Source organism: Acomys minous (genome assembly GCF_964271855.1).
Source record: "Acomys minous genome assembly, chromosome: 5".
Classification (NCBI taxonomy): Eukaryota; Metazoa; Chordata; class Mammalia; order Rodentia; family Muridae; genus Acomys; species Acomys minous.
Genome location: NC_140494.1, coordinates 11,422,890 through 11,447,657, shown reverse-complemented (window position 1 = coordinate 11,447,657; position 24,768 = coordinate 11,422,890). Strand labels below are relative to the sequence as shown.

General features: G+C 41.9%; 1 protein-coding gene across 1 annotated transcript in view; it reads right to left on the bottom strand.

Annotated features, from left to right (window-relative positions):
- The window catches only part of CELF2 (CUGBP Elav-like family member 2), an 823,768-nt gene that overhangs the window by 754,430 nt on the left and 44,570 nt on the right, over positions 1–24,768 (bottom strand). The gene's annotated exons all lie outside the window — the stretch shown is intronic.

The window sequence follows — 24,768 nt, the reverse complement described above, 5'->3', positions numbered from 1 at the left end:
AATTCTTTGGGATCATAATGATGTATTGGGATAACCTGACTGCTCCTAAAGAACAATTTGGTGGCCTGAAGCCAACCATTTCCCAAAAATTAGCCCTATTCTCTTCTGCTCTGAAATAGATTTTTAGCTTGATACCTGGCAAACAGAGAAGATAGACACAGAACTACTGATAACTGAGGAAAGAAAAATTGTGTTAGAGCACAGAGTCCACATTTTCAATTTATCCAGCCATTAAAAAATTTATCTCCATCTCCTCTGACTTGAAAAGTTCTGTTTTCCAAGATTAATCTACCACTATGTCACTTGTTTATTTTCTCTCAGGTTGACTGAAAACTCGATCAGTTTCTTCTTTTCTTCACGGTTGAGCCCCATCAATAAAAACAAACTTTTAAGTGGGGGTGCAGTAAAGAAATCACTGTGATGGTGGCTCCATGATTAGGGAAAAAAGGTTTTATTGTAGATAATAAAGGGAGAAACATACAGAGATACCTCAAAAAGCAGAGAGAAAAAGAAGCAAACTGCACCACATGTGGTAGCTAGAGAAGCAGAAATGGCAAAGAATAGTGAGAGGGGAGGGGAGAGGGAGAGGGAGAGGGAGAGGGAGAGGGAGAGGGAGAGGGAGAGGGGGAGGGAGAGGGAGAGGGAGAGGGAGAGGTTCGAATCAGTGCTTGCCTGGCTCCATCATACTGTGATCTCTCTGGCTTACTCTGACACACAAAGACAGGCAAGGGCTAGTGTAAGCTTGTGAAGACCTTGTAATAATGTTAGGGAATAATATGAAATAAAATTAATGACTTATGTATGGTCCTTAAAAACTCTTAGTGTAGCTTCCTTTTTTTTACTATAAGAGCTACTGTGCTGGTAAGTTTTAAGTCATCTTGAAACAAGCCAAGTCATCTGAGAGGGTGCCTCTGTAAGATTGGCCTGAACACCAGCATATGGTACATTTTCTTGCTTAATGATTGATGTGGAAGGGCCCCTTCCTCTGTGACTGGTGCTACCCCTCAGTAGGGGGTCCTGGATAGCTTAACACAGCCATGAGAAGCAAGACAGTAATTCCCATCCCTTCCTGGCCTCTACTTTAGTTTCCACTCCAGGTTCCTGCCTTGAATTCCTGTCCTGACTTCCCTGAATAGGGGACTGTAGCTATAACAGGAAACAACTCCTTTTCTCCCCAACTTGCTTTTGGTTATGGTGTTTTACAACAGCAATAGAAACTTAAGACAATCACTAAAAATCTATACCACGATTAAAAGAAAATTTCATGCTGGGTTTTCAAAAATGCCTATGCTTAGAACATTAGGCAGGGGATTCTCCCTATGTTCCTTAAAATATACTTTATTAACAGACAAAATAAACTGTTTCATCAACATTTATAGGTAAAATAATAAATGACAGTCTAAAATCAAAACACGTCCCTGTATTTAATCCCATACTATAAATCCTGCTCTCCATGTTTAAATGTGCTCTCTCTAATTAATTTCAGGTGTTTAAAGCTATATTATGGTAAGTTGTCATGGTTTCAAACAAGTGAGGATAATTTAGCCATCTGCACCATTTTTTTTTCTGTTACGAATCCAGCATTCTGAAATAAGATGGATTTAAATGTGCAGAGACAGCATTCAAAGCCAGAACAAAGCCTGAAATGCTAAATTCATGGAAATTCCCATCAGCCTCTCTCTCTCTCCTGCTGATACTTGAAGGGTGTCTTCTTAAGGGTGCTGCCCCACATTTACTTTTTATTTAAAGTGATCACTATCTATCTTTAATCTTTTACCTCTTGTACCATATTTGTATCTAATTTCTCAACAATATACCATGACGACTTCAAAGTCTCCAAGATCTCTAGTGAGTTTGTTTTGAAACGCAAAGACACGCTGCTTAAATGAGAGATAAAACCACAGTCAGGGACCAGCATTTTACATGTGCTATCTAAGAAGGAGCTCAGAGTTGGCTTTAGCCTAGCTAGCTATTAAGACTACAGTAGCAGGGCGATGTGTGATGTGGCAGACACCTGTCCCCCTAGAATGGAAGAATCTGAGAAAAGAGGATTGTTAGCTCTAGGACAGGCTGGTCTCAAGCAAATAAACTCTACTGAATTCAGCAAGGTCAGTGATGTCATATGCAAGAGTCTTGCCATTGTCCATGCTATATGGTATACTCACAGGAAACATCACCATAGAGTTGGGGCCCTTCTCCTTAACTCTGACTTCCATTGTAATTAGAATTCCAACTACGCAAGATGAAAGTGCTGTTGTTCTCAGAACAGCTTGCTGAGAGAAGTCCATGTTTCCCCAGGATGTACTTGAAAAAGATTAATGAGTTCCACATAAACGCCAAGTCAATCTGTTCCCCTTGTCAATCACCAGCCCATGAACAAGCATCTCTATCTCTGCTGATATGTTTCCAAACAGATGTGTGGCTTAAATTTTAATTAAATCATTGGAACAAATGATTACTAAAGACTTCTGAAATATTTGGTGAAGGAATTTTAGAGCAGTACCAACTAAATGCTACCAAATAGACTCTGCCCAGTTGAACACATCTGAAAAACTGGCCCAGGATGGGCAAGATGTTACCTGTCTTGATGAATGTGAGTATTGTATACAGCACTGGCTGTCTAGCTGCTTCAGAACACCCACGATTTACAATTGGTATTTTTCTCATCCAATAGCTTCATTCTAGACTTTCCAGTGTCCAGTCAGTCCTACGCTTACCTTCCTTCTCATCATGTAGATGCTATGCAAAGAATAACACAAATGTGGTATCACAGGATAGGTGGAGCACTGCGACAATGGGGGCCTTCTGGCTAGTCTTGTTCACCATTGGTTCATGACTGGGCCTGAAGACAGGCACTTTCTCCCATCAGGTTCAGACTGAGATGATGAAGGAACTGCAAGTGAATGCCAATCCAAAGGCATTTTCTTTAGAGACATGGTTAGCTTATTTTTGGTAGATCTGATGTTGGATTGACTATTTGTTGTTCATTTGCTGATACTGTAAGGCTAAATGTACACAGAGACACAACTCTGATTTTCTATGCTAATCTCAGCAGAAAATTCCCACTTGACCATCATTCTAATTAGCTATTTTGCATTACAAATACTATGAGCAGTCATCGGCTGCAGGTGTAGGTCCACCCTCTGGTTTACTCCTATGTAATTTGAAGACATGACATTAAAAAAGACCACTCTATTTTGCATCTGGAATAAAAGTACAGTAAACAGTGGGCACTGAAAATAGTTTTTAATAGAATTAATGAGGACCATGCTGGGGGCTGCTTTAGAAACCTGTCCTCTTCCACTCTGCCTGCCCATATTATCATCTGCTGTGTCCACATATATTGTAAGCACCCAGGTATCAACATCTTGTGGCTGCATAGCAACTGAGATTGGTCTCATTTCACAACCATCACTTCTGTCACTTTCAGTCTGTAGAGTGGTAGCATCAAGATATTCAAATAGTCACCCTAGAGCCAGCAAGATGGTGCAGTAAGCAAAGGTAATGGCTACCAAACATGACAGCCTGAATTCAATTTCTTAGGTCACATATGGCAGAAGAAGAGGACTGAATCCCACATGTTGTCCTCTGGCCTCCACATGTACACTGTGACCTGAGTCACCCTGAAATAAATTTAAAGTTGTAAAATGTGTAAAATGTACAAACAAAGCCAGTTATGTTTGATTGGATATTGTGTGTGTATGAAAGAGAGAGAGAGAGAGAGAGAGAGAGAGAGAGAGAGAGAGAGAGAGATATTATCCCACCTGGGCATAGAAACCAATGAGCTTCTACAAGACTTTAGTACTTTCTGGGGAATGAAGAGTAGCTGTGAATTACTAGGTAAGCCACAGTTTAGAGAAACTGGTACCTCTGTAGCCTGTACAAAGTGATGCAGACATTGGGGCAGAGCATCTTCGTCACTGTCAAGACTCAGAAAATGATACTACAAAGGAAGACACTTTAGCATGCCAAATGCTTTGAATTTAAAGCACATTGGAAGGTTCCAGAAATGGCCCGGGAACCAAGGTCTTTCTGATTTTCTCTGCTCTCCTTTTTCCATCCTTTATTCTCCTCTGAAGTGAGTCAGAGGATCAAGAAAGACCTTTTTCCCAAGGTAAGTCATAGAAAGCAAAACCCATTTTACCCAAAGTGAAATATAAGGCCTAAAAATACTACCGTTTCTGTGTTGGGGCTGGCCTTATAGAACTTCTGTGACCTCCTTTGTCTGGGAGTAGATCAGAAGGCCTTTATGCCAGAAAGGGTTCTGCAGGATTCTTAGGAGGGAGGCACGTACACAGACAGGCCTAAAATAAACTGAACAGACGGGCCTCATCGAGCTGCCCTCCTTTAGTCTATAGGCCTTCGTTCTCAGCTACCTTTTTGGTCTTATTGGATTCTTACATGGTTGCCCCTTGTGCTTTATCAAATCTACACATGGCCAGCTTCCTCTGGGTCTGTGGTCTTCCTTCTGAAGGCCCCTGTGTCACTTAACACTCAAATGAAACAAAGTTGTTATAGTACATGTTACTAATTGTCTTTTTTTTGTTGTTGTTTTGTTTTTTTACTAGGAGGGTCAGCCATGTCCTTTGTGAGCAAAAGCCTCACACCTTTCTGCTTCTACCTCATCCTTGTCTGGGATGTCTTTGTGTTTTACACAGAGACAGAGGTGACGTTGGCATTTAAAGTGATCTAATATGAAAGTTGCAAAGGTTGTAGTTGATAACATGAGAGGTCTTCAAAGCAGACATCACAACTAGCTTCCTAACCTTCAAAATTATTGTAGAGGGGGGAAAATGCCATCGCTGCTTACTGCCTTATGAACAAGCATCGATGTGGTGAGACTGGCAGAATTTCCATCCACTAAAAAGCACACCCCAGGTGCACTGCACAGACACCTCTGACTATATTCAGGCAAAGTCAGCCACACGTTGTTCATCAGCAGTGTCAGACTCTGCCCCAAATGACAAGGAGTAAAATAGCTATAGTGCTAATTTACATTGCCGTTAATGAGCATACAAATTTAAATCAGAGACCAGGAAGTGCTATTGTGTGTCTAGCTTATTTCTATCCCACAAGGCTGATAAAACATTCTCCCGACAATTATAATTATGGGTAATTTGTAAAATAATTAATAATAATAATAATAATAATAATAATAATAATAGTGCTTTTCCATTAGATGAAATAAAAATCAAGTTTTCATTCAATTGCCATCCTCCAATGCACTACTACTGGGTAGCTAGTAGTGTGAAAATAATACTAATAACAATAATGAAAATATTCTTTCGACAAAAACCCAATTTCTAAGTAAAAAAAATTCCTTACTTTAGATCTTTCTCAAAGAAGTGTTTTGTGCATGAACAATTTGCTTTTTTGGTTTTCCTATTTGCTAATACATGCTAAGAAGCAAACACGGCTGTGAGCAGGAGTGCCCTCAGCACCATCTTCATCCTCACTATGGAGAAGGACAAAGCACAAATGTGGGCTGCAGGCAGGCATGCTGTGGAATCTCTCCCTCTTAGGCTCCTGCTAATTAGGAGAGGATAGATTAACATATTCATGTCTTAGTTTGAAAGATCAGTTCCCCAAGCTTGAGACTGAGTTCTTGTTATGTGGCTAACATTTGTTGCACAGGGTACCATCTGCAGCGGATATTTATTGCCAGTGTCAACTGGCTTACAGAAGGATTGTGAAGCAAAGAAGAGGTGTCTGCAGCCCAGGGCCACTTTTCTAAGCCATTTCACTGGCCTTCTTTACATTCTCCAGGTACCCATGCCTTTTGGTCTTTGTATCTTCTGTGCTCTCATCTTCAGGAAGGAGAGCAAGAGAAAAGGAATAAAGAAAAGAGAACCAGGAAGTTTAGAGAATTCACCTGTTCCATGTTGACACATTAGCTTCGTGGTCATAAAGAAGCAAAGGGCATGAGGGTAGACTTCAGTTTGTGGAAATTTAGTTATCTGTGAGGTGAAATGAAATATGCTGAGCCAGTTTGGTAAAACATTTTGTCGTGAGCTAGCTGTCTGAAGGACCAGCCTCTAAGATCACCCAGTAAGTAGAAAACATCTACTTGCTACCTGGCTGTATTGTCTTGGTGTGTTGTTTTTCTGAAGGAGGAGGGAAATAACACCTCAAACAGCCTTTTTAAGATGAAGGGGAAAGCCCCGAATAAATGGCAACAAGCCCATGTGCTGGCTTCCTTGTGGCAGAAGCTCCTGGGCGAGGGAGGTAGAGCTAAGCCAATATGTCAGCTACTAAGAACAGGGTCCAGGGATCGCTGCCTATAAGCTCAGCCTTGTTCTTGTATCTGTTAGTGGAAGTGTCAGAAGTGAAAGGATTTGGAGGAAATGAAACCCTTGTGTGTTGTTGGTAGGAATATAAACTAATACAGCCACAACAGAAATAGTTCGAGGATTTCTTTTTAAAATTAAACAAAAAATCTTATCACTAGACACATATCTAAAGGAAATGAGGATGTCGAAGAGGCATACGTGTGCTATGTCCATGGCAACATTGTGCATAACAGCCAAGGTATTAAACCAATCAGCAGTGCAGCCATTGGCACTTGACAAGACAGAGACTAGGAACATACAGTGGGATCCTACAGAGAAGAAAGAAATCCTGTCATTTGTCTCAAAACAGAGGGACATTATATTACGTAAAACAAGTAGGGCCAGAAAGAAAGTCCTCATTCTCGTATCCACTTGTGGAAATTTAAAGTACTGGACTCATAAAAGAGAGCAAGATGAAGGCGATGGGATCTTAGGGATGGGCCACTGAGGAAATGATGGGCACGGGTACAACGCTGCCTTTAGATAGGAGGAGCGCATTCCGGTAGAGCATGATGGGGCCAGTGAATAATGTACAGTAGGATTGGAAAGTCTCAAAAAGCATATTTTACATGTTCTTGCTGAACAAAATGATAGGTGAGGTAGTAATTATGTTGGACAGGTTGTTTTAATCTGCTATGTGTATGACTGTACATTGAGATGTCATGTTGTCTTCTATAAATATATAAATTAAAAATAGAGAAGGAAGTAGATCATCTCCAGAGAGCTTTCTGTAGCAGGACTACAACACTCGGTTTTTCAGACACATACCCTTATACTACATTACCATTCAGACTCCATATGAAAATCTTGGTTCTAAATAAATGCTTTATATATCCCCTCTCCAAGAAATTCACAGCCCTCATGTAAAAAACAAAGTCTTCCTGATTTAAAAAATATCACTCACACATAGTGATGCCAAGTGATGTGTTATTAGAATGCTTCTATGATAGAAGACCAACTATTATGTTCAAAATTCCTAAAATAAAACAAAACACGCCTACCCATTCTTAAATTACTAGTAAAATAAAATTATTTCTAAGGATTATCCTTAAACTATTTCTGGAGGTATATAAAGCGTCACAGCAACGAAACTGCCAATATGATCATTCTATTATACATTTAAGGTTTATATGTAGACATGAAAGAGAAATCAGCCAGAGGCATCTCGAAGAGACCAGAGCAGAGAAATAAAGACGAGGAATGAATACAGCTAGAGACTGGACATAGCCAGGGGTGGGAAAGCTAGAGAGAATGATGGAGATTGTAAGATGTCAAGAGACAGGGAGAAACAAGGACAGATGGGTACCACTACAATGAGCATACATGTGATGGGTGGGTAGGAAATAAAAATGGAGTTATGCATGTGCAAGGAAGAAAAGCAGAACTGGAGACATGATGGTGGTGACAGGTGAAAGACAGGACTGGTGGACATGCTGCTATAACTGAGTAGGGTCGGTGTACAACATCTTATGGCTTATGCAGGTGCAGAGTCAACCCTGGAACCTGCCACCCACCAGACCATAATACCATCCTGGCTCTGATGAAAGGTTCACTTCCTCGGTTGGACCTCCTCAAAGGACCATCACGGTCCACTAGATGATATGTTGGTGTCAGTGGTCCATGCTGCTGCTCCAGACCTCCATGAAGCCTGAGATCCATGTGGATGCATGGGGTCCTGGCCACTGCCTGATGCCTCTGTGGTGTCCTCATACTTGGTTACTTCAGGGGACACCCTGATGTGAGCAGCATGTGTAGCCACCTGAGGCCATAAAAGGAGGCCTGGGGTCCATGCAAATGTTGAGGGCCATGAGTGGACGAGTGGTCCTGATACAGCCACGGGCCATATTCCTTCCTGTGGCCCTGTGGCCTGTATTAACACTGAAGCCCATAACTATGCCCATTGTTGGGGCTGATACTTGAAGCCATGTTAATGATCATGGGGCACGGGAGAGACGGCCCCACCCCTGGTGGGAGAGTTACCCTGTTCCATATCAGATCACAGCAATGTGGTACAGGGGGAGAGGAATATGTGGTATGGGCATGGTAGAGCTAGTCCCAACCAGCTCCTGTCACCATATGGCGTCACCACATGGTGTCACCACATGGCTTTCCTCAGCTGATGGCTTCTGGTGTAGACACAGGCAGAGGAAGACTCATCTTCCCTTGGGGGGCTAACCCTAGGAATTTGACCATGCTCCAGTGAATGTATAGACCACAAAAAATAACCCTTTTTGGTGGAAGAGGGAGGTCATGGGGGAAGAAGAGGGACAAATAGGAAAACTTGGAGGCAAGTGAGGTTGGCGCACATACTGTGAGATTCCCAAATAACCAATAAAAATGAATTTTTAAAAAGAAAAAGGATAGCATAGGAGAGAGAAAGAGAAGAGAGAGAGAGAGAGAGAGAGAGAGAGAGAGAGAGAGAGAGAGAGAGAGAGAGAGAATAGCCAGAGCAGGGGGTAAAACCTTGCCATTATAAAGAGAACAAATCTGGGAGGAGGAGGAGGAGGAGGAGGAGGAGGAGGAGGAGCAGAGCCTGGGGTGGTGAAAAGGCAGCATGCTAACATGGAAGCTTTGAGATATATAACAAGTTCTCCTGAGTATGAACTGAGGGAGCCTGGAGCTCAGCATGGGCTTTGATATGCAATCACAGGTGTATGTCAGTGGAGCCCGGTGTCCCTTCTGCCAGAGATCAGGGAAATGACTCCATTTGGCAGATGGGAACTGTTTTCTTAAGTTCCTGAGGAATGCTGGGTTTTCTCTAACTGCAACAAATCCTCCTGTAGCCCTTGTTGAGCTAATTTCTGGGTATTTGGACTGCCTGAGAGACCCAACAGGAAGGAAATCTCATTGGAAGGAGTGTTCCCATTGCACGTGACCATTTTCTTTGATAATAATATATAAATGGCATGAGGCCCCAGATCTCAATTCCACTTTAATACTGATCGAGTGTTTATTCAAGAGTCTGTGCATAATATTTTCATGTGAAGTAAGGCCTGACCATAGACCACAAATGTCTGAATTTTCTGTTGGGTTCAAGGACAAACATCTATAGAAATCAGTGCACAGATTTACATGCCAGAAAGGGCATCATTCAAACTTCCATGCTGATCTTAAAACGTATGATCCCTTTTGTGATGGCCATTGTTGGTTGTCAAGTTGCCTATATCTGGAATTAGCTAAAACCCAAAAATGCAGGGTCACACCTGTGAGGGATTTTTCCTTTATTTGAAGTGGGAAGATCCATGTCTAATCTGGATCTTTGAGGTGGAAAGACATGCCTGTAATCTAGATCTTTTGAATTTAAGAAGACATACCTCTAATCTGGGCCATGTTTTCTGATTGAAGTCTATATAAGGACATGGAAGAAAGAAGTTTTTGCCTTTGGCCTGCTTGCCCTTGCCTCACTAGCAAGTCCACTCCTTTACTGGCCTTAGAGCAGACGTCTTCAGGATTCTGGTATATCCTGAAGACTAGTTGAGGCATCCAGTTCCATGGACTGGACAACTACTGGTTCTTGAACATTCCATTCACAGACAGCCTTACTTGGATTAGCTGGAACACATCCTGAAAGTCATTCTAATAAATACCCCCACACATTATATGCTACGTTACTCTAGAGAACCTTGACAAATACACTTCTGAAGAATTTATGTCTTATTTTAAAACTAGGCCTGCCTTTAAAAATAGAGCTGTCATGATCATAGATCAATGGAATAAATTAATAAAACATCATATTAACAAATCTAAGCAGTTATATAGATCTTGTATCTTACAGTTAGCAACTGAACGGGTAAATATAGCATGCAATGGTACCATGAGGGATCCCTGGAAGGCAGAAGTAAGAGGATTGTCATAAGTTTGAGTCAAGTTGAGGCCATAGTGAGTATCAGGTAAGCCAGGGCTACATATAGAGACACTGGCTTCCATTAAAGCAAACACATACACAGTCATAGTACCCATATTAACCGATTCCTAGGAAAATGTGAAACACATATAGCATATTTAGCATGCTCTATAATATAGAGCAGGAATGAAGAGTTAATAACCTATAAATAAGAGTTATAGAACCTTGACTTATATTTCCAGACTCTGCCTAGGAGTTGCCAACTATAGATTCTATAGTTGAAACTTGGTTTTACATGTGACATCTTAGAAACTCATCTTAAGTGATTGTCTACCCACTGCACCCTGGCTTTCTGGCTGATGCTCCTGAGCGGCACGTGCTCTATTCCCTTACCCCTCCCTTCAGCACTATAGAATCTTCCCTACCTCTGCTTTGGCTCTAGACTTCCTATCTCTAACTCACTAGGCCTGCCCCACAGTAGAGGACACCTTGCTTTCCCCTCTAAGGGCCCAAACTTTTGTTTCCAGCCACATCTCACTCTGTCTTGCTCACACTGACCTGCCACCGCTTCCTATTTAGTCACTTGAAATCATATTCTTCTCTCAAGAACACTTTTAATAGGAACTTGAATTTCGCAAGCTAGCTACTTTTTTTTTTTTTTATTACATAGTACCATGATTTTTGTCAGGTCCCAATTTGAAACTATCCAGCTTGACTAAGTAGTTACTAATCTGTTTGGTTTTCATTTAAACTCCCCCCCCCTTCCCCATGTGCTCATTACTGTGGTTTATATTCGGCTTCTGATGATAGCTAACCATTTTTGTGAAGCCTAGAGCATAATAGGTATTAAAAGCTCAAGCCTTCTGATGCATCTGCTATTTGTTTTCCCTCCCTACTAATTAGTGGGTCTACATTCTCCTTTGTCTTGTTCCTAATGTATTTGTGAAATATTGTCTGGCTGCCCTTTGTTTCTCCAGCTAGTTGCGTCTCGTATTGTGCTCTGGCTTTCCGGCTGCTGTTCCCGTATTACACAGGCCCTGTTCTCTTACCCTTGCCATCAGCTCTGTGCCCTCATTTCCCCTGTGCATGCCATTTCATCCTGGCAGCTTAAAAGTGCAGCGTGGGTTGTGCTCTGCATAGAATGACTAGCAGGGAGAAGCCTTGAGGATGTGCTCCTCAGCATTGGGGCAATAGGAATATTTTGGCTCTTCTAGTGCTCACACAAAATATTCCAGTATTTTCTGGAGAAGATGTCTATCTACGTCTATCCAATAGCTATTCATTGTCATGGTACCAGCTTGAGCCTAGTGTGGATGTTCCCAGGAGGTATGCAATGACATCGTTTGTTGACTTCAGTAGGCATTGGACAAGATGTCAGATATGAAAGGGTCACTTGTGCAGCTCTTCTTGGCCTTACATGCTCCCACGAAAACTGATAGAAACTTTACATTTCTTCACAGGTCTTTAAACAAATGCTCAAAGTACACTGGTGACAGACACATGCTCTGGCGTTGTTTAAAAAACGAGGCTGGCCTCAATTCATCTATTGTGCTGACTGTCGGGAAATATATAGTAAAAGATTTAGTAGCTCCAGTTTCAAGGAAGAGGCTTGAGCATTCTCAGAGTGTTTGTCACCTTTCTTATTGCTGTGACCAAGTGTTTGACAGGAAGCAATTGGAGGGAGGAAGGTTAGTTTGTTTTGTCTGTTTCTGCTTTTGACTTACAGTTCTGTGGTATATGATCCATCATGGCAGAGGAGGCACGGCAGCAGTAGAATGAAGTGGTTTGGTTGAATTATGTCTGAGTCAGGAAGTAGAGAAGACAGGATGCAGGGCCATCCCAAGAAACCTCAAGGTTTACCCCTAGTGAGCTAGTTTGTTCCATTATGTCTCATGGCTACTCCCAGCTGCGGACTGAGTATTCTAATACAAGAACCCACGGAGCCAGTAATTGTGACATACACTCATTTGATTGGTAATAAACAGAGGTATAAGGGCAGCCATACTCCTATTCTGATGAGCGAGCCAGAGGAGCTGAACTGCTCTAAATGCAACAATTTACTTCCACTGTGCTGTGGGACCATCTCTGGTGGTGCTCTACGAATAACCAGGAAGACAGAGACTCCCTCGTGCATCCTTGTCCTGTGCGTGTGTCTCTTGAATGGTATTTTTTTTTTTTTGGCTCAACATAAGCGAAGGCGGTTTTAAGCAGGTCTAACTTACCATTCTCATTAGTCTTCAAACCTGGGGCAAGCCTTGTGGTAGGGCACAGCTTAGCATCTGGGAGGTGGCCTATTTATAAGCAGAACACCCTGAAATTGTTCATCTTTGAGAAGCCTTTGTGAAGAAAATGGGAACTGACAGGAACATTCTAGGCATTCTTTAATTTTCAGCACTTTGCTTTCATGGGATACATCTGTCAGGACTGTTTTTCTTTTTCTTTTTCTACCACTAGGAAGTCAAATTAGCTGTTGACTTGTGAAGTTCCAAAGCTTCTGTAATGCTAACCTAAATGGTAATAATACAGACACATCTTACACGCTATAAGAGATACTGTCAGAAAGGATGTCATGGGGTCACTTCTGTTCTGAAAACTCAGATGATTCACTTGGTGAATTTATCTTACTGGTTTAGCTTAATATTAGGTGACAGTAATTTACATAAAAGATTTCCCCCCAAGCATTCATATATTGTAATCAGACTTCTGAGTTAAAACCTTAAAAAAAAAAAAACAGTTACTTCCAGAGTTCAGACCAGAATCTCCTTTATGTACACAAAGATCAGGTCCCAGATGACCACTGAAAATGCTAATGCTGACTCCTAGCTCTTACTTTCTTTTACATATATTCTGTCCTTAGCTTACTGTCAAGCCAAAGCCCCTAAATCTACGTCGGATTGTCTCTGCATTGGTGTTGGTGTCAAGCTCTAGTTCACTCTATCTTCTTAATGCTATCTTATGAAGTCTCTTATTCGTCTTTTCCCTTAACTTTTCACTTGAACTCCTGACAAATATTTGTCTACTTGGAAATTTTTGTTTTATTTGCTTCCTTTGGCCAGCACCTAGCAACTGTAAGTGTAACACATTTGTATGTATAAGTTTGTTACTGTTTTATGAGGTGTGCACATTTGTGTGTGTATGTTTGTGTAAATGTGGGTGCAAACATGCTGTGGTACATATATGGAGGTCAGGGACAACCTTGGATGTCAGTCCTTAACATTTGCCTTACTCTGGGCATGGTCTCATGTTCACTGCAGCTAACACCAGGTGAGGTGGCTGGTAAGGTTCTGGGGACCCTGTTTCTTCAGCCCCCAGCTTGCTGAGGGATCACCATGATCACGGGTACTCACATCATGTACCTGGTCTCTATGTGAGGACTCGGGATAGGAATTCAAGCACCCTGCTTGTGCTTTCTCACATGCCATCCCTGGGACCGTGGACCTGATGTCCTCAGTTGCCTTGTGGTTAAACTGTTTTCCTTCCTTTACAGCCTGCATCACACATTTGTTGGTCCTTAGAAGTGGCCTCTTGCTTTCCTAATATGAAGCCATTTATCTCTTACCATTTTGTGCTGCAGTGTACCTACTTTGATGCTCATTAGAAGAAAATAAATGCTAATATTAAGTGCAAACATTAGCTTCTTTCAGATTCTATGCATCAGCACTTAGTGCTTAATTAAAGATTTTACTGAATCTCCATTAGTGTTTTGCAGCCCAAGATAATAAAAGAGATTTTTTTTTTCTCCTGTAGTGTTAGAGCTCAAAGGATCAGAACACTAAATAAACCCATGGGCAGATCCGTGAGCTGTCCAGAGTCCTGACAGGATAATCAACTTGTCTATCACAGAGTGGCAAACCAGTAGGACAAAATACGACCTCATGCTATTTAGTGTGTATATATTCCCTGTATCATTGTTTCCTATTCAGTAAGCTACAAGGGTTGTAGAGTGCTCAATATTTATCTCAGGGTCATTTAAGATCTAACACTGGGCCTGTACAAAGCCTACTTCCATATTTGTTCACTGTAGTCTCAATTGGAGCAGAGAGAAAGACAAAGAGTAAGAAGGTACAGGGGAGGTAAGCACCACTGAAGGGGTGGTGATGGCAAATGGGCTGGGTGCCATTAATTGCTCTGCAGCCACCTGGTCTCCTAGCGACATAAAGGAGATGCTATGCTTGGTTGCAACGTCCAAACAGCTGGGTGGGTTTCAAAAAGATCGTAGGTGGTTATGACATGGTTTATTGCTTTTTCATTGGCAGTGAAATCTGATGGTGCCAGTGAGGCCATTGTGTTCGTACAAGAAGCTGGCAAGCACAGGTGTGGGAGGCTGGAAAGCTGGAAAAGGAAGTGCCATTTTATGAAGGCTTTTCTAGCACATTAACCATATAAGTCCTCAGCAGGATTACTGATTCTCAGCAAAATGCAGAGGTCTCCCACACAATGGCCATAGCGGGATTGTTTTTTGGAAGAACTTCAGAGCTCTTGTTCTGTGAGCACCACGGTGGCTTCTCTGTGTCAAGCAAGACCACACTCTCCTCACTGGTACTGCCGCCACCTACCTTCTGAACACTGCCAGTCTAAACTGCTTCCTCATAGCGAGCTAATTTCCTAAGACAACTTGACATTAACTCTGGCTGATGTCTTCAACGCACTTGACTAAGGCATCAAAGCTTTAAATGTGAAACGTGAATGTGGGTGTCAGCCTGAACTCCAGGAAAGAGCCACATGTCAAGACATCATGCTTGCTATTTCATTGCTTGAGCTGCCCAAAGACAAGGTGGTGGATAGCTGACAAGCTTCCTGATTCTTCTTCCTTCCCTCCCTCCCTCCTTCCCTCCCACCTTCCTTCTCTCTTTCTCTTCCATCCTTTTATGTTTAAATTATACTACGCATTTTCCCCTCATGCGCTAAAATTCTTATGGAAGGCAAACATGCTAAATTGGATAAAAAATGTGGGCTCTGAGGTCAGATAGTTTGAGTTTGGCTGGAAGCTGCTGTCATTTCTGGACTATCAGACAGTGTGTGTGTAAGGGGTCGGGATGAAATAAATGGCAGAACAAACAGACAATGTATGTCAGATACCATTATGCTGCTGGTCTTTGTTCAAGGGCGGGGTGGAAGGGGGGATATGAATTCGATAGCAGTTGTCTCTATGATTAGTCCAGCAGCTCCAATGCTCATCACTGAACGAAAGCAAGATGGAAGCTCACGGGGGTCTCTCCAAGCATGCCGATGCTAGTGGTGTGGAGGAGATGGAGAAAGAATAGGAAGTGGGTGGGGTCAGGCCTGCTCAGTGAGTCAGGGTGAGTGAGCATGCCAGGAGGGCAGTGGGAGGAAGGAGAGAGAAGAACATGTCTTCTGGCTTCTGAGAGATGAGCAATGTGCGCAAAGATCAGGGAGGCTCTCCTCTTCCTTCAGAACCCCAGAAGAGAGTGCAGGTGGAAACCACAGTTCAGTGGAGATGATTTTTTGTGTGTGTGTGTGCGTTAAAAAAAAAATGATGTTGAATGTTTATTTTCTGCCATCTTCTTTCTCCAGATCTATGGAAATAATTTACAGAAGACCCCTGAGGGTAATTAAGCTTACAATTCCTTTGCCAGTGGAATGAGAAAATCCAGCTCTCAGTAAATTCTGAATTCCACCATGGATGTTGCAAAGGCCAAACTAAAAACAGCTGCATTCTCTCCCTGCTGCCGAGTCGGCTATAATTTGCTGCTACCCTCACTCCTAGTACATAGCAATCAGTGCTCTGAAGTGCAAGGTTTTAAGATGATGAATGTTTTATTTCTTAAAATAAACAGTAGCAATTTAGAGACACAGTTATGCATTTTACATTTATTTTTTATATAGTAAAAATATATTGGAAACTTCCTCACTGTCAAAAATCCTAACACGCACTTGTCAGAAATATCAAGATGGCAAGCAAGAATGGAATACAGATTTAAATAATAGACTTCTGAGATATATTTCATGAGACTTATGGTTTAGTTTGCCCTGACCCAATGATACAGGCTCCCTACTCCTGCCTGAGTATTTTTAAGCTGTTACATTCTAATAGTTAAGAGTATACCAAAATATGATAAAAAATAAAAATTTTAACATTTTACTTTTGTTTCCCTCTCTTCGTTCCTTTCTACTTTCTTCCCTCCCTCATGACTTGCCATTCCCTGATTTACTTTCTTTCTCTTTTGGTGATAGATTATTCCAATCTAGTCTCAAAGTTGCCATCCTCCTGCCTCAGCCTCCAGAACACTGGAATAACAAGCATGCACACTGTGTCAGTTACTTCAGAAGCTGTAATAAAATACCATGACTCAATGCAACTTATTAAAGGGTTTGTTTTGGCCTATGGTCCCAGAGGGATAGATGTCTGTCATAGTGGAGAAGACATAGCTGCTGAAGCAAGAAGCTGAGAGATCACATCTTAACCACACACAGGAATGTGAAAGAGTGAACTGGTAAAGGAGATGAGGTTATAGGTTTTTTTTTTTTTTCGAGACAGGGTTTCTCTGTGTAGCCTTGGCTGTCCTGGATTCTCATTGTAGACCAGGCTGGCCTCAAACTCATAGGAATCCACCTGCCTCTGCCTCCTGAGTGCTGAGATTAAAGTCATGTGCCATCACTGTCTGGCTGAGGCTATAGATTTTCAGTATCTACTTCAGTGACTCCCTCTCTCCACTAATCCTCAATGGAATAGTTCCAAAATCTCCCAAAGTAACACCCCAACTAAGTATTGAAATACATGAGATTATAGGAGACATTTCTCATTTAATTCAAAAGTACCATGCCCAGATAACTTTTATTTTTACCACTTAGTGCATTCCAATTTCCTGATGAGACTCCTTGGAGGGTGTGAGTTCTCCGGATGGTAATTTGACTGCACACCCTTCCCATGTCTGTACCATACTCACATACTCTTGCCAGAGCTGTTATCATCTCTGTCTCTATACACCAAGCCCTGTGGCCATTAAGACACACCATTAGTTTGTTGATGGGCAAGCAGGAATATATGACATCATCAAGTTAGAATCCTTCTCCATTTCAGAGATGCTCAAAAGAATAAGAACAATGCAATGGTGCTCGCTTCGGCACACATACACTGAAATTGGAACAGTACAGACATTAGTAGGTACCCTGCACAAGGCCAACACACAAATTTGTGAAGCCCTCCACATTAAAAAAACAAAACCCAAACAAAAACCAATATAACTCTTGGCACCCACATGGCAAGAAACCAACAATGTGATTGATCAAAGTTCAAAAAGTAGGCTGGGGAGATAGGTCTGGAAAGTGCTTGCCATGCAAGTAAGAGGATCTGAGTTCAACTCCTAGATCCCATAACAGCATGCTGGTTCAGCCTTGTTATCCTCGGTGCGAGTAGGCAGAAACAGCTGCTGACCTACTAGCTGCCCCAGCAGAATCAGCAAGCTTCAGGCCAAGTAAGAGAAACACATTGTCCCAGAAAACCAGGTGGACAGAATCCTAATGAATAAGCCTGATGTTGATCTCTGTCCTCCACAACCTGGGCCCCAATGACAGAGAGAGAGAGAGAGAGAGAGAGAGAGAGAGAGAGAGAGAGAGAGAGAGAGAGAGAGAGAGAGAGAAACAGAGATAGAGAAACAGAGACAGAGACAGAGAGACAGAGAGAAAAAGAGACAGAGAGAGAGACAGAAAGATAGAGTCAGAGAGACAGAGAGAGACAGAGAGAGGGAGAGAGAGAGAGAGAGAGAGATCAAAGAACTGTGATGTGAAGTGGCACGAGCAGGAGGCACAAGCCTCCTGTTTCTGACTGCAAATCTTACCCGCTTAGCTCATCTACCACAGTAACCTTGAGGAGTCCTGGATCTCTCTGAGTGAACGCCATCTCCCCGCCTTGCTTAGAGTGAGGTGAACAGTGATAATAACATAGTATTAGCGAGGCACAGTAGGACAGGAGGCTCAAAAGAATTTCTTGAATTCAAATCGTCCTTTTTACTTCCTCAAGGTCATTTGATTTTTTTTTTTTTTGTACCAGATGGAATCGCATTTGCTTTTCCTAATTATTAAATAAAAATGTCATATCCTGTATGGTCATTTGAAAAACGTGGTGGAAGAGATTCAGGGTTAAATTTGACCCTTAGTCAAAGAAATGAAGACAGCGATGACATGACCTCAGTGGAAGATTACAAGGAGGTTTCCTACTTATTGAAACTTCCTGATTCCATGAGTCCTCTCAGGCAGTGGATGGTAGCTTCGTTGCATATCTAGATTCAACTGTGAGAGTTTGGCATGGTGCTTATAATATATAATTACATGCCGTCACAGAGTTCTTCTTATCTATAGACAGCCCTGCATGAAAGGGGAGTTCATTTGCCCAGGACCTCTGTCTTTAACAGTATTTTCATTTTTGTTTATTTATTTTGTTTTTTTTTTAACCGTACCCGAATCCTTTCTTTTTTCCTTTTGTATTTTCAGATCTCTTTTCAAGTCAAATGCTACAGGCAAAGCCACTTGGCTCTTGCTGCTGTTACGCATTTACATAACCCGTTATATAATTCCTCATTTGTCATAAATGTTAATTAGCTGTGCTTCGCAAGTCACACAGAGGTTATCCCGATTTTGCTGATGAGGAAATTGAGGGTAAGATTGATTGGGAGCAACAATTTGCATCACGCCACAGAGTGACCTCCTAGCATTTCAGGAGATGGCACCCAATGCTCTGGGTTCCACAGTTTGGGGCTTAATTGACAGATTCAGCCGCCTCTAATTGGTTTCTTTGAAGAGGGAACTGGGAAATATGTGTTAGCAATGCCTTTCTCTCCTACTATTTCTAGCCTGAGGAGAACCTCCTTGGTGGTGATCCACAGCTTCCTCCCTCCTTCGCCTCTCTGTGTGTGTTGTTTGTTGCTGTATGTAGTATACATAATTGTTAGGGAGGATGTCTGCGCACATGTGTGGGCAGGTACGCATGCACATGCATGTCACATGGAACCAGTAGCTGTCTTTCCCAGCTGCCATCCACCTTTCGTGTTTGATATTTGAGGCAGGGTCTCTCAGCGAACATTAAAGCTCACCAATTCTGCTGGACTGTCTGGCCAGTGGGTTTCAAAAATGTGCCTGTCTGATCCCCTCTCAGCACTGAGCTTCCAGGCCCCGCCTCTGACTGCTTTACTCAATCTTTCTCGAACAGGTGCTTTCCAAACTTTGATCGCTGTTCTAGTGTACTGCTTGCTTTCTGTATGAATGTTAAATACATTTGTTCCCAGTAAGTAGGGGCTCATGTCTGTTATTTTTCTGAATCTCCTGATTCCCTTCAATTGTGCAGAGCCCAAGAAGCGCCCCAGGAGCTATTGTTTACATAGAAAAGGGTACTTAGATCAGTCAGTAAAGTGCTTGCTTTGCAAGCATGAGGACAGTTGTTCCATCCCTACACACCCTTCCTCCAAGGGGAAAAAAAAATAGAAGCCTGGGTTGGTTGCAGATGCTTGTAACCCTGGCCCTTCATGTGGAGGAGACAGGCAGATTTCTGGGCCTTGCTGGTGAGTTCCAAGTCCCAGTGAAGAGACCCTACATCAGAAACAAAGCAAAACAAGACATGGATGTCACCTGTGTTTGTACAGCTGGCCTCACCTGTACACACATCAATGTAACATGATCAGATATACTGCAGCACACACACAAGCAACACATCCACACATCCACAAGAAGATACTTGGCTCAGTAGGCTGCCAGTCAGCTGTAGATCTGCCCATTCTGACAACAAAGTCTGAGAACAAAGTCTGTGAATGGATCATGGATGCCAGCTAGCTGCAGTCCAACTCAGTTCTTTCTGGAAACTTCCCCACTTCCATTATTCTGAGCTGAGCTGCCGATTTCAGTCTAGAACATATACAATTTAAAACTTTACTTTTGCAAACATATCCTGAGGATTCCAAGCCCTCAGAAATTTGATGTGCTTGACAAAGAATGTGAAGAGACTAGTCTGGGACCCATCAGGAGTGGATAGCTCTAGGGGGTTTGCACAGGCAATTGCTGAGGGACCAGCTGCTGGTAGGGGACAGAACCTAGACTTTGTTTGCAGACATTACTCTTGTTTCTTCTTTGAATTCAATATAGACTGTAGTGAGGCCTGTAGCAAAGTAGTTCTGAGAGCTCATATCTATTATCTATCTATCTATCTATCTATCTATCTATCTATCTATCTATTATCTATCTACCTATATCTATAATCTCTCTATCTATTTCTCTATCTGTCATCTATCTATCTATCTATCTACCTATCTATCTATCATCTATCTATCTATCTATCTATCTATTTATCCATCTATCTATCTATCATCTATCTATCTATCATTTATCTATCTATATTAAGTTTATTTATTTATTCACTTTATATCCCGAATGCAGCTCCTCCCTCTTCTCTTCCTGGTCTCACCCTCCAACCCTCTTCCCCCTTTCCTCCCTCCTCTTCTTCTCAGAGAAGGGGAGCTCTTCCATATACCAGCATATCATACGACATCAGGACTGAGCCCGTCCTCTCCCAATGACACCAGACAAGGCAGTCGCCCCACTAGGGGGAAGTGATTCACAAGCAGTCAACAGAGTCCATGTCAGATACAGCTCCTGCTCCACTTGCAGGGGACCCACATGAAGATCAAGCTGCCCATTGGTTCCATATGTGTAGGGGGCATAGGTCCAGACCATGTATGGAGAGCTCATATTTTTAAATAATAAGTCTTTACACCAAGTCAGCCCCTGATGGTTGGTACATAGATGACTTATCATGTTAGGTGTTCTGTTCTGTAATTTGTACTTCTATTATATAATACACAGCTTTGCTAATGGTACCTTGAAGCTACATGACACTACGACATCTCCATATTGCTTTTATTTTTTGGTGTTATTTTTCTTTATAATTTATATGGGGCAAAGAAGAATTTTTTTTTCAAAAAAAATGATCAAAGTAGTTGCTTTTATGGATTGATAGACTATTTTAAAAGCATTGAAGTAGAATGCAAAAGAAAGGAGAGTTGGGGGGGGGGTAGCCTGGTAATTATAAGCTATGCTCCATAATAATGACCTGACTTTGTTGCCTCGAGCCCATGTGAAAAAGCTGGCCAATCCATGAACACCTCTATTCTCATGCTGGGGAAGCAAGAGCAGGAGGATGCCTGGGGCTTGCTGACCAGATGGCCTGGTAGAAATAGCAATCTTTAGGTTTAAGGAGAAACCCTGTGTCCAAAAATAAGGTGGAGATCAGTTGAAAAACACTCTAAATATTGACCTTTGGCTTCACATGCACATACACATTCAAGTCTCCATGTACAGAGCGTAGACATGGCTATATACACATATGTGCACACACAAAAGAAGAAAGAAAGAAAGTAAGTAAAAAAGGAAATCTTCTAATCCAGTAAGATTGCCATTCTTCCAGTCCAGTAAGATTACCATATCAATAAAAATGCTGTTCTTTCATCCAAGCAGACCCTACCTCCTACGGGTCCTGATGGAGGGGTGCTCTGTGACATCCCTTGTTCTTTGTTATTAGATTAAAGGTCATGGCCTCTGTGGTTTCTCAAGCAGCTTTGAGAGGAAACAATTCAACCAGAGCACAGCAAACCAAAATACCTTCCAAACCAGCATCACAAACACCTCCAAAGGCCTATTCAGTGTTACAAGAATTTGATCCAGTAGGAGTGCTTAGCTTGACTTATCACCATTGTACGTAACTCAAAACAGTAAAGGAACAATAAAGGGATCTAACCATGTCTAGGAAACAAACCCCTTCACGCAGTTCTCAATGATGGTAGATGAATCACTGAATCGAAGGCTCTGAGTCAGGCAACAGGAAGCTCTTATGAAGGAGTAAGCTAAATCAATCTCCAGGGTATTTCTTTCTAAGCCTGGGATGTTGGCCAGGGTGTTGATATGACCACTAGCTAAGACTAAAAGATGAACTCTCAATCTTCTAATGCCAAAGGGAATTCACAAAAGGAAATGAAACAATGGCTGGTGAGAAGGAGAAGAGGAACACCCCAAGAGCAGAAACAAACAAACTAAAAACAACTAATAGGTCATATTAGGAGTTCCTAATATGTCCAGACCTGAGCATCTTGGTGCTAAATGTGCAGTGTTAGCACAGGGATCGCATTTTTCTGTTGTTAACATACATAACTGTTGATATTAGGTGCTATACATTTCAATTTGTTACCCTAGACGCTGTTAGCAGCAGAATTCCTTCTTTAGAAAGACAGTGGGGACAGAACAAGCTTTTGACCCCAGAGAATTCTTTTTTTGGCATTAAAAATGATATACATGTATTTATATTATTATGCATATATAAAATAAACTACATACAGCAAGAAGAACCACAAAAAAATCAGGAATTATATTAATGTGATATTCATAGTGTTTTGGCTATTTCTATTTGTCAATCTTGAAGAAAACATCTTTCCTATCTTGGTGACTCTAAAATTCTGAAGGTAAATCAATATCTATCATATCTTGTCAATAGCAACTTAAAACATCTATCTAGACCTAAAAACATCTTAACCCCCTAAACAACTAAGGTTGATTGTAAAACTAAACTATCTGTTCTTCAGCCCCATCAAAGGCTTGAGAAGGAATAAAATTAATTACCTGAGTAAACGGAAAGTACAGGTTAGCAGCTTCCAAAGTGAAAAAAAAAATGACAAAAATGACATGGACAGTTTGCTGCCTGAACAGTGACCCAAAATGCTCTATAACATTGGAAAGTCGTCTTCAGCCTTCTGGACCAGAATATCTGATATATATATATATACCAGTATTTGTGAGTCAGGAACCACTAAGGACTTGCTTACCCTGTTTTAGCAGAGTTTTCCTGACACCTCTTCCTGCATTCAAGCTTGCCCACTTTAGGGTAGAATTATACAAACCACTAGGCAAAATGTCCTCATTTTGGCCACTCACAGAGAATTCTTAAGTTCATTGTTCCACTTATACCCTGGTTTAAGGCACTGGGGTGTTCCTAATCTTATTTTATTTTTTTAAGGGAAAATGAGAGTCAGTCTTCCTGGTTTCTGTGGCCCTTCATGAATATACAGAGTGCGACACCTTGGCAATGGTTCATTTCAACACATTCCAGCTGTTCACAGTCTCATGCTGAGCCTTGCAGAAGATGACAGCGGTGCGGCTCTGCACACTACAGTCCTCTCAAGCACTAGAAAAGGAAGATGTGTCAGTGCACATCACGTCACCTTCCATAAAGCCAGCAATGAGAGTAACAAGTCTTTCCATGGGTCCTACTGTGCGCTGCCAACTGTGCAGACTGGTTCACTTAGAATTACTCATGGTTCTTAGAAGCTTTGGAGAGTGCAACAGTATTATCTATGTTTTGCAGCTAAGGAAACTGAGGCACGGACAGAGTGAAATGGCCTATCTGAGGCCTCATGCCAGGGCCAGCATTCAAGCTCAGTGGGGGTGGGAAGCAGGTATAGGGGGCAGCTGCAAAGATAGTGAAGACTCCTCATTCTTCAAATGTTGACTTTATCCTCACAGCTTGTTCTTTTCTTTTTTGGACCAGTTCTCACTTGTGCTTTATTCTACAATCTGTAATATGTAGATTTATATGTGTGCATGCATATATATGTATATGTACATAAATCTGTATGTTTAAATAAAAGTAAAGCAGAACACACGACTCTCTAGGCCCAACCCTCATGTTACTTCCTGTGTGAGAAAGACCTGAACGGAGATCCTCACGCATGCCTGTGGCGCCTCTGCATTCTGCTTTAATCATTCCTCGAAGCTTGTCCCTCCACTTACTCAGTCCTTGCACTGGCCTTGCTGTTCTCAGAACACCCAAGCTATTCCCTACTCATGCCCTTTGTGTGTGAACTTTCTTCCATTCTCATGACTCTTAGCCTAACTACTTTCTTTCTTAGTGTCATTCCTCTTCTATTCAGATTTCTGCTCAGGTACCATCTATTTGGACCTACACTACAGTGGTTTTCCATTTTCCTCCTCTTCTTCCTCCCCATTCCTTCTCTGCTTGCTTTTTCTTGACACTTGGCACTATCACACAATTCATTATTATGTGCGTGTTCACTGTTATTGCTGCTAAAATGAATACCACAATGAGAGCAGGGGTTTTAACTCATTTTGTGTACTACTTATAACCCCAGTGACAAGAACACATCCTGACACACTGCCAGTGTCTTTACACATTTGATAAATGAGTGGATGAATAAATGAACACATTTAATGAAATATCACCTAGGAGGAGATGAACTCTTTAGTGAGGTAAAAAGTCTGCAAAATATGCTGATTTATCCCTCCAGCCCCTGTCACCAACTCTCCTTACACACACACACACACACACACACACACACACACACACACACACAGGAGAGAGAGAGAGAGAGAGAGAGAGAGAGAGAGAGAGAGAGAGACAGAGACAGAGACAGAGACAGAGACAGAGACAGAGACAGAGACAGAGACAGACAGGCAGGCAGGCAGGCAGACAGACAGAGAGACAGAGACAGAGACAGAGAGACAGAGATTCTACACACAGTGTAATGTGATATTTGTCTATCTCAGTCTGGTTCATGTTGCTTAGCATAATGATTTCAGTTCCAG